The sequence below is a fragment of the Hydractinia symbiolongicarpus genome, chromosome 9, assembly GCF_029227915.1.
Source record: "Hydractinia symbiolongicarpus strain clone_291-10 chromosome 9, HSymV2.1, whole genome shotgun sequence".
NCBI lineage: Eukaryota > Metazoa > Cnidaria > Hydrozoa > Anthoathecata > Hydractiniidae > Hydractinia > Hydractinia symbiolongicarpus.
In genome coordinates, this window is record NC_079883.1 from 6,471,409 (window position 1) to 6,482,422 (window position 11,014).

Sequence of the window (11,014 nt, forward strand, 5' to 3'; positions counted from 1 at the left end):
GGTTAGTAAACTGGCCTCATTAAGTTTCTTTGGGCAATGCACTAATCATGAAGGCAGTGTCTCGGTTCGGTTTTATTTGCAAATATCGTTACCACAGATTGCAGTCGACCCACTTCGTGAGAGAGGGGTTGGGTGAGCATTGCATATATCTAATCTATGCATTGATAACACAGACAACATCACATTGATAACAGTGTTCAAACGCTAAAGTGACTACCCTGTCTAAATATACGAAAAGAAATATAATGTCAAAATACCCTTCCATTTTGAAATTTTAAATAGAATGTATGAATACTTGGTAACACGTGGTACATTTGTGAGATGTGGTAAGCTCTTTCTAAGATGTTCATGTTGTTTACAAGATATACAACGCAATGGAAATCTTGTTTGTTTTCCTTGTTTCTATGGAAACAAATGTCTAAATAGTCAACAATCATTGGTGAAGCAATTACATGACCGTAGGTAGATAAATTAAAAAAAAAGAAAAAGGGAAAAAACAGGAAACTTTCGAATAGTAGTTATTTTTAACATTATAATTGTTGCTAGTTTTTTTTTTGGCTTCGAATTCGCGGGGGTTCAAAAAATATAAAAAATTTCATTATTATTTCAATTATGTTGTTATGATTATAATTAGTTAATTTGTGTGATTATCAAACAAATGCGCAATGAAATTTATTTTGTAGGAAACTAATATTCCAAAATATTTATTTATATCAAAATTGTTTTTTTCAAAGGCATTTTTATAAAGTAATTAAATAAACATGTACTTTAATTTGTAACTTGCTGAGAAACGCATGGAAACCTTCATAAACGTGAGTGTTCTTATCATAATTTTATTAAAATTTTTAAAATAGAAATTTTCTTTTGAACAATTACTTAAAAAGTATCTTGAGGAGGATAAGAAGTTCACCACAGATACACGTGTTGTTGTCCGTTCTAGCTACATTCGTGAACTGCACCATTATTATCATACTGCTTAATATTGTGTATATTTGTTAATTGGTTAACAAAGTGTTTAATTACCTTTCATGGTGTACAAAACACACACACATTTGATTGAAACTAATCAACAGCCAACTACATTAATGCGTGCGAACATTTCTGCTTGATATGAAATATACTTTAGAGATTTCGTAAGTTTTAACTTGGAAGAATAGTTTATAATATGACACAAGGATAGAGAAATAGGGAATGATACTACTTATTATTTACAAATTTTATCGAAATAGGAATATCAGAAAAATATATCAGAATATGCTGACTCACCAATAAAAGGCTGGTATTTGCACAGTCTTAAGATTTACCCTGAGCTTAAATTTTGGAGTTTTTTCCTCTGCTACTCAGTGCTTTTTGGTGCTATCAGATAAATAAGACAAAGAAATTGGAATGTAAGAAACACTTGAAGATTAATCTTTTGTTGATACGTGATTTTCTTCGTTTCATTATAAAGTACTTGGTACCCTTTGTGGTCAAAACAGCCACAGAGCTTGATTTCAAAGAACTCCGCATGCAGTTGTCAGCAGCTAATGACAAATCCCGCATGTGGAAATTAGCTAAATTGTTGAAACATTCATTATTATTACAAAATAATGAATGCAAACCATTTAAAAGTTGCAAAACATAACATGTTTCGTAAAAAGCCAGCACTAAAGTTTAGAACTATTTAGGTTCTTGTATGTGATCTTTTGGTAGTTAAAAATTTTACTTCTTGTTATGGTATCAATGTATAACATCGTCTCAAATGTTTGATAAAAACAGAATTATAGAAAATATAGCTAACTTGCATAGTCTTAGCTTGCCTTCATTTGCAGTACTGAAAACAATACAGAATTTAAATTTAAACTTTTTTAAATCTTTTTAAAATACCGTTAAAAATATATCTATATAAATTTTCTTTTTTTCCACTATATTGCATTTTATTAAAATCTATTTATTATATGGCATCTCATTCGTGATAAACAAAGTTTGCATTTGGAACGACAAATTGTTGTACATCTTTCTTTAATCTTGTTTATATGGTTTAATCGACGTTTTGGCATGAAGAGAGCTTTATAGCAGTTGCAATTAACGAGCCAGGTGTAACTTAGTGATAATGCATTTTTGCAGAAAAAACAGAAGTTGATGTTGGCATTTGTCACAATTGTTGCTTTTGGTTAGGTCATTCTACGCTACAGAAAAATCTTTTTTAGGAATCCTAAAAAATTATTTGAAAATAGCTTTTTACGAAATTGGGTTTAATTTTATAATGCTTCACAAAGAATTGGATCAAGTTAACCTACCGAACTTGAATGATATCTGCGACATTCTAATGAAGATGATAATTGCCTAAAGGGGTGAAAATAAAACAAATTAAAAAGAAGAAATTAATTTTGTTGTTTTTGTGTAAAGAATTATTGTAAGTTGCTGAGGTTCTGCAAATTTAACATATATTCCATTCACTCGGACAATATTCAAAACTTATAAAAAATAAATGGAGCAGGAGATAAAATATAGTCCGCATTAGGAATATTAAAAATGTTCAAATTAATTGAGTATTTTTCAAAAAAATTATTAGTAATGACCCATGGGTATGTAAAACCAGTGCTAGCTAATGAAATTTCGAGTTATCAGGTATATACCTACTGTATAATAAAAACACAATACATATTATTTTTCTTCACACCTCCCTAATGACGGCGGTGTCTTTAATGACACTGTACTTCTTTAATGTTTATTAATTAACAGGCATCCTGTACATAGTTTTATCACCACAAACGATCTCGTTAAATAAATTCAAATTTGTTAAACGTAACGTGTTTAATTTGAGATCTATTTTAATCCTTTCACATCGTCTAAATGGATTCGATATTTCCTGTGGAAAAAAGCTTGCCGCTTAAGAAGATGTGAAAGTATGCTCGTTGTATTTCCGGATAGACTTAGCACTTAATAACTGCACATATCTTAGTTAAAAGCTCTTGCAAAAAAGATTTTACTCTAGAGTTAGGTATTAAAGTCAATCTATTTCCTGTTGTGTGCTTTGCATCAGTTTTCTAACCTTTTTCAGCTCAAAATTTGATTTATAGTAACTTAATAGCAATTGAAAACATCAATCATTTAAATCAGTCATTCAAATCAGTCAATCAATCAAGTCACTAAACAATTTCTTCACCTACTTTAAGTTACTGAACATGGTCACAAAAGTCTAAATACTTGCCCAAAAATAATACAAAATTATGGTGAAGTTTTAAAGCTTTTGCTTGCAATGCAATTACATGAAGTACTTGCATTTTTAAAGGTATTGTTCAGTGTTCAATTACCATATGTCATTGTGGTTCACAAAAACAAATAATGTTGTTCCAACATATTATGAAAGGTTACACATAATTTATCTGTCTAATTATTTCTGTTTTTAATGGCGCAACATGCGTGTGGTAACACATTCACGCTTAGGGTTATTTGCCTGGCGCTAATGACGTCATATGGCATGAGATGGCGCCAAAAACCCATTAATTAGGCAATGAAGTAAAAACGATCGTTTTTTTACGACAAAATGGATTTGTGAAAATGACACCAAAAACTATATAAATCTACCAGGACGAAGCTTTTTTGCTTACATCTGCCACCTGAACAAATGGACAGGACCACTTCTGTTTTGGCCAAAATAAGCTTTTCAATACAAAGCTTTAATTGGCACGGAATGTGGACGGTACATTAGAGTTAATTGTCTCTCAGTCATTACTTGTTATTAGATTGGGTCTAGGTAGGAGATAAACAGTGTTAATAATTTAAGAGATACGCTTTCGTTGTTTGTAAAAATCTAAAGAAATTTAAATCATGGTAATGATGGTGAGAGAATTTTTTTTACTTACTTTTCAAAATGAATATGCTGCCTTTAGCAATAATTCTTTTTCAGTGAAAATTTATTAAAATATTTGTATAAATAATCTATGAACAAGACCTACACGCTTGTATGCATTTTAGATAAGCTTCTACTTCTTATGTTTGTGTAAGTTCTATGATGTTTATTAGCAAATCAATAAATTCTAATGCAAAAATTTTTTGTTTATAACCTTAAATTTTAAATGTGTTAGCAAATTAATTTTGTAGGAATCAAATGTGAAGAGAATATCTTTAAAGTAGTAGATAATTTAATTAAGAAATAACAATTTATTGGCTATAGAAATAATTTAGTCAAATATTTTTGGGACATGATTTGGGAGAGAACTAGTGCGGAATAGCTACTTCTCCTGTAAGTTATCCTGGTATATTTTTAGCTTTGTTTAACATTTTTAGTAGATTAGCTACATTTTTAGTCGTACGTTTAAATCTGGTTTCTGAAACGTGACAAGACGGAATAAAACATGTTTATTTAATTTTATTTAATTTGCTATAATTTCCCTCATTCCAGACAAAAAGCATTTTTCCTTCTTTTGTATTCGGCAGACGCCATGTCCATTGAATGTAATTTATTTCTTTGTTTCTTTGTTGTCACTGTTTTATGTTAGGCACTTGTTATTTCTTCGGTACATAATTTAGCGGGTTTAATTTGTTTTTGATTTTTATGCCAAGACAGCAATGCGTAACTATTTAGAATGAAATGTGCAAGAATATATTGAAATATTATCTTGAGAATAACAATGTAATGCTCTTCTCGAATCCAGTAAAAGTAAGTGATATGAAAAGTTTATAGATTAACTTGGAGAAATACATTATTTGTTTTTAACAAATTTATTTATGGACAGGAAAGTTTTCATGTGTCAATCAAATTTGAAACGTACTTTGACTTCTGCTGATTCTACCAAATCTCTTTATTTTTCAAGTCTACGATATATATCCACGATATAAAACTACACACTATTACAGCAAAACAAGAAATTTTCTAGTAGCCTTTTAAATTTTGATATTTTTATTTATTTATTTCGTTGGGATTTATGTCTTTGATAAATAAAGTATAACAATGTGAATCTGATAAAAAAAATAGTTTTTTAGATGCTCAATTCTTTCGGTAATTTTTAGACTCAATGTTTTTTGTCTAAATTTAAACAGCGTATATTTTCTTGCTTTGTTTTGCAACAGCAAAATAAATATTATTCTAGTGATAAGCTTTTGTTGTGAGATATTGGACTGGGAATGTGTGAGATTGACTGTGAAGTACGTTTGTTTACAAGTAAGGATATTGCTGAAAATTTGATATGTAAAAACGATACACCCATTTTATGAGAATAAATTATACGAATATTACGTTAGGCCTTAAAGGTTTTCTAAAAATAATAGTTGAACAAGGCTGAAAAAAGATATCCAATTTGAGTTCTAATTTTACCGTTTTAATTCTAAACATAGGTAAATGTAGATATAGGTAAAGGGTCTCTCGTAACCAAATAATGGCACCATACAGAATAAGTTATGCGAAAACAACAACAAAAATAAACTAGAGCGTGTTCGTGCGCATGTCTTAAAAAAATGCTGACGGAAATACTCCTACTTGACAATCCTTTTCATCATATTTATTTCCCTTTCATTTTTATTTTACAAACTTCTGTAGGTAAGCAAGGCTGTATTTCTTATATCATGTTGATTTAAAAGAAGTTAGAAATTTTATATAATATAAGAGAAAAGTATCCCTCGAACTATATTCCCTGTTTCCACATGTTCAAAGAAATCAGATACAAATGCAAACGTTGCAAATATGGATTAAGTAGTTTATGATATCCAATAAAATCAATTGCATTCAGTGCACTAAAATAACTAAGAAAATAACATTAGAAATTTTTTTTACAAAATCCAATTCAGATCACATACCCATTGTAAATGGTAGTGATATATCGGACATTTTGCGTTAACAGTGAAAAGAGTATAACTATATGTTAAAAATGAAACTTTAGTTTACATTACTGTATGTGTTAGGAATAGATAAATGAAATATTTTCAATGTCCAAGGTATACAAGGATGAAAAACATTTTGATAATATTTTAGCCTCGTTTACTACGTAGTGTTATCTAAATTAGCTATGCATGGCACTGTTTCTCAATCACTAGCTACACACTCTAACTAGAATATTGGATTCCTTTATTTCAGAATTCCTCTAGACGTTTTTATTCATAACAAAGCCTCCAAAGTATTTAATGTTATTGTACTGCTGAGTTTAATTTCATCATCTCACTTCTCTCAACTTTTAAATTCACAATGTCCAAATACAAACAGTTAAACACTTTACTAAAACATGTGATTGCATTTTAGTGGAAGCAATTAGTTTTTTAACGGTTAAATAATAAATACAAAGCACATTATATGAGGAAAACAATTGGGAAATTTGAATACAGTTTAGAATGCTGTGTTTTTTTTTTGATTTAGCAACTACTATATTTGTCGGGTGTTAACATCTATATAAAATAATTTTTTAAAACATAGTAGCTAATTACAATTAGTGTTATTTTTTTTAACATTGTTTGTTCCTTGTATACAAAACTTGTCATGCATTGAAAGTCATGGTTTGCACAAATATCAAATGAATAATTTTTAAATATAAACAAAGTTTCAAAAAGATTAGGAAAAGTGGTCTTGCTTCCAATCTAGTGGTATTTTGAGAAAGAAACAACAATGTACTTTTCCTGATCAAAATTTATACACTTTTGCTTTGGTGAAAATAATTCTTAGCTATGTCAAATTTGATAAAAAAATGGCACATAGTGTTAATGAAATGTTTTCGGTAGTAAAGATATTTCTCGGTTTCTTTCTGTTTGTTTTTGTTCATCTTTTACAGATGAAAATGTATAATGCTTATGTATAAGAAAACAAACATTTCTTAAACCGAAGATAAATTTATAACTAGAGCAGCGTGTATTCTATTTCCATACTGTCAAAAAATGTGATTAATTATTACAAACCAACTATTAGAAATTTCTACAATTTTAGAAAGATAATCCTTTAAGTGATTAAAAATCAATTTACAGATTGTACGAAAGCAGCTACCACTATTTACACGACCATTAAACTTAGATTGATGAGATCAACCATTACAGCTAAATTATGGTATCAAACGTGTGCTGGCTTTTATGTATGTTCAATGCTCGTGCAATGTGCGAATGAATGTTAACTTTGTAATGGTATGACAACTTATTCTCAATCTGATTGATGTATTTACCTTTCGTTTGTGAGAGGCGGACGAAAATGCGATGGAAATCCTTCTCATCATCTACCATTTGCATGTGCATTCATTTTTAATCTATTTTACTGTTATCATAAGCGAAACTAGTAGAAGGTTAAAGCAAAATAAGCTATTTGAAGCTATTTATGACTCCTCTAATATATTGTTTATGAGTAGTAGAGTAGATTCGAATTCCAATAATGGAATTTGGACTAGTTTTTGAGTACACAACCCCCTCCCTCCCTCCCTTCCTCCTCTTTAATTAACCTTACAATATAACCTTACAAAAAGATTGGAAGAATTTAGGAAGCGTAATATAAACAAATTACATACGCACGTCAGAGGTCTGGGATGACTTGGAAGGTCAGAGACCTTTCTGACTTTCCTAGTCATTTTTTTAATTTAGAAAAGGTTAGCAAACTTTATAACTCAGGAAAAACATGAAGATTTGATGTAACCTTTGTTCACCTTTCTTCCAAAAACATTCATGTGTTTTCCATGTATCGAACCTGATTTTTATTAGCATTGTGCAATCGAAAATATAGTTACACAAGTCTAACAATTTGAACAATCAAAGGAACCAAAAATCAATATCGATCTTTTATTTGAAATGTATTTAATTTGAGATGTAGTTGGTTATAGCATTTGCTCGTAAAACAAGCAGACTGTTTTTTTCAGATGGATATCGTGATGCATGTATATATGTATTTTTTATTTCTAAATTCCTTACATTTTCATTCGTTATAAAACTTTCAGAATGTTTGATATATCATGATTACTAGCTACTACTGGCTAGTTAATTAATAACATTCTTATAAATTCTTTTCTTTTTTTTCTTTTTTTTTAAGTTCTCCTTCTGAAATTTTCAAAATCTTCTCTTATCTAGCAACTTTAAGCAGATCTTTAACTTTTTTGTTTCTGTTACACTGCACATGCCGCATTCGAAATGTAACCTTCAAATTATTAAACTGTTAGCATACTGCGATTTTGAAGTTTTTTTCGACAAATTTGTGATCTCTTCACACTTGGTTTCACTCATTCTAATTAGCTTGTTTGACGCATAAACTCTTTTTATGAATGCTTTCCTCTGCTTTCACTCATTTTTGACATGTTTGAAACGAATTAATTATTCGCATCGTGTGATTGTGTTCGAATGTTAGTGCTCGAATGTACTTACGTTCTTCAATTAATTGTATTAAATTAAAGAATATTTTCTACAAAACTTCTGAAACTCCATCAAAATTCACTGAAGTTCTTTTGTCAGTGCTCTCTCAGCAAACGGTTCACCGCTTACAAAACGGTAACGGAATACAAAAAGGAAATAGCATATAGTACCTATAAATTTGAACATGTTTTTGAACAAAAAACGTGTTGTGAAATGCATTTGAATGCTCAAATTGTAAACATTTGAATTAGTGGATTCTCGAGTTAAGAACGCTTGAGCTAGAGAGTGCTTTAATTGTTGATTCAACTTGAGAATAGATTCTCTATGCATTGCGGAAAAATAGACTGTCAGTGACTTTAGAGAATAATTTTTAACCATTTAAATTATATAATTTAAGCATAACCCCCGTTCCGCTTCATATATTTTGAACATTCGAAAGTCACAAATACTTCATAATAAATGTACTCACCTTCAGAGCGCAGCATAAACAATGTAAATTTTGATTTGAAGTCGGTTGATAAAGAAGACATATCACTGTATCACATCGAAGTATCACTGTATCACATTTTCATTAACATATTGTCAGACAGTAAGTCAGTGTATCATATATCCCTTCATATATTATTTTTGTTTTATTTATTTACTTTTTTGTTCTACACCTTCCAATGAATCAGTGATTGGAGAGTCGCAGCTGTTACTTTGTCTGCATTCTTGCATCTAGACAGTGACAAAATTGTCTTTCAATAGAAATCAGTTCATGTGAAATAAAAATATCATTTTGACACACTTTAAGAGTGATAGACGTAGTATTGATATTTCCTTATTAGCTACTTGGCAACATCCTTCGACAGTTGAGCATGAAGTAAGTAACCTAGCCTAATATACAGTCATGTGAACGTTAGCGTCTGTCTTTTGAAAAAACGTTGTCAAGTTTGTTGACACTCTGGTTGTACAAAAAAATGCTGGTACGAGCACAGAGGATGTGAAAGGATGTGAAAATCATTTTTTCAGTTAAAAGGAGCTCGATTACCGCAAGATTTGTAACAAACTTTGCAAGAGAAACGTCTGCAAAACACTTCACAGTTATTTCTGCGCATTTTTAAACTTCAATTTTATTCATCATCCTTTTTGTTCTTATTGAATAACTTTGTTTTGGTTAAGTTGCTATAGGGATTAACCTTTATCAATTTAAGTGCGTCACGAACGCATAATCTCTCAATACAGTGTAATATTACATACTTGACCACCAAGAACGACCTGAACAGTAGTAAAGAAATGTGTAAGTAGTCTGGAGAGGTGTTAAAAGATACAAAAAAAATTTTTAAAAAAATATGGAATCAAATAATGGTAGTGATAGTTGAGTAATTTTGGTTAAATATTCCATAAAATTTATTTTCTTATTCTAAAGTAATTTTCCATATCGATGCAACTAATTCGACTCTAAAAGTTGAATTTAATAAAACAGTCAAATGACGTCACAAACTACAAATGAAGTCATTTTAAATGCTTTCAACTGCCACTTGAATCTGAGGTATAAGAACCTGCAAAGGAAACTATTGGTCAAATTGTTAAGAAAATTAACATTTTTGACATATTCTTATGCGGAAAAGAAAAGAAAATACTTGAAATTCTGAAGTTTTTTTTACTACATGACAACACTTTGTAACGTCATTCTGAAAACAATATAACCAAATCATACGCGCTGACGTCCTCCAATATGAAACACCATTACACCAAATACCGTAGTTGACACACTAGTAAGCTGAAAATTTTCTTTTTCTTAAACCCACTGCGATAAAATTAGCGCGAGATGGAGAAGCAAAGTGTACAGTCTGATTTTTAGCGTAAGGCATAATATTCGCTGTTTGGATTTGTTTATTATTGTTTGCCATCAAAATATCAAAATTAAAATTTAAGTAAAAATCAAAATGCTCAAGGGACCAAGGAATTTTAATTCGAAGTAAAAAAAGCGTTCATAAAAGAGAAGATTGTGTATCGTTGGGAAGGCAAATATATAGTCAAAATAGAGAGAAAATTGCAGGCAAAAGGGAGAAAAGGGGAATTGCAATCTAGGCGCGACTCACTAACATCGCAACCCACGTATCGTCAGAAAATATCCTTAATGCAAGGTTGATAAAATGGTTCATTTTCAAAACAAGGTAAAAAAAGAGCCCCTTTACCAAAAAATTTGCGAGAAAAAAAAAAGTTCTTACAAGAGTAAAGGAGCTGTGTATTAGAGCTGTGAATTATCCATCATGCATTGCGTAACTACGTGATTATTTATTTACGCATGCTCACACAAACAATAAACATAAGTTTTATATGAAGAGAAAATATTCATTGAAGCGATGCATGCACGTGCCTGCAACCTAATGAGCTCATACCTTATTAAGAACTTTGAACTCAATTTACATATTCATCTTCCGCATATTGAAGCGACTTATTTAAATATTTAGCGCGTTTTTACTTTGAATAAATACTCGCTGGCGCCAGGAACCATTACCTACAACTTTGTTTGACGTTCTTCAAAAGAATCAACATGAAAATGACGCTCCAGGCTTGTTATGAATAGCCTTAATAAAACCTTCTATTAACCTCTTCTTTAAAATAATTTTTCACTGCATGGTTGGGTTTTAATGCATTATTTTGTTATAGTGGTTTATAAAAAACTCGTCTAAAATAATGGAACAAAAAGTATGGACTTAAATCTAAACCATTGCCTAAC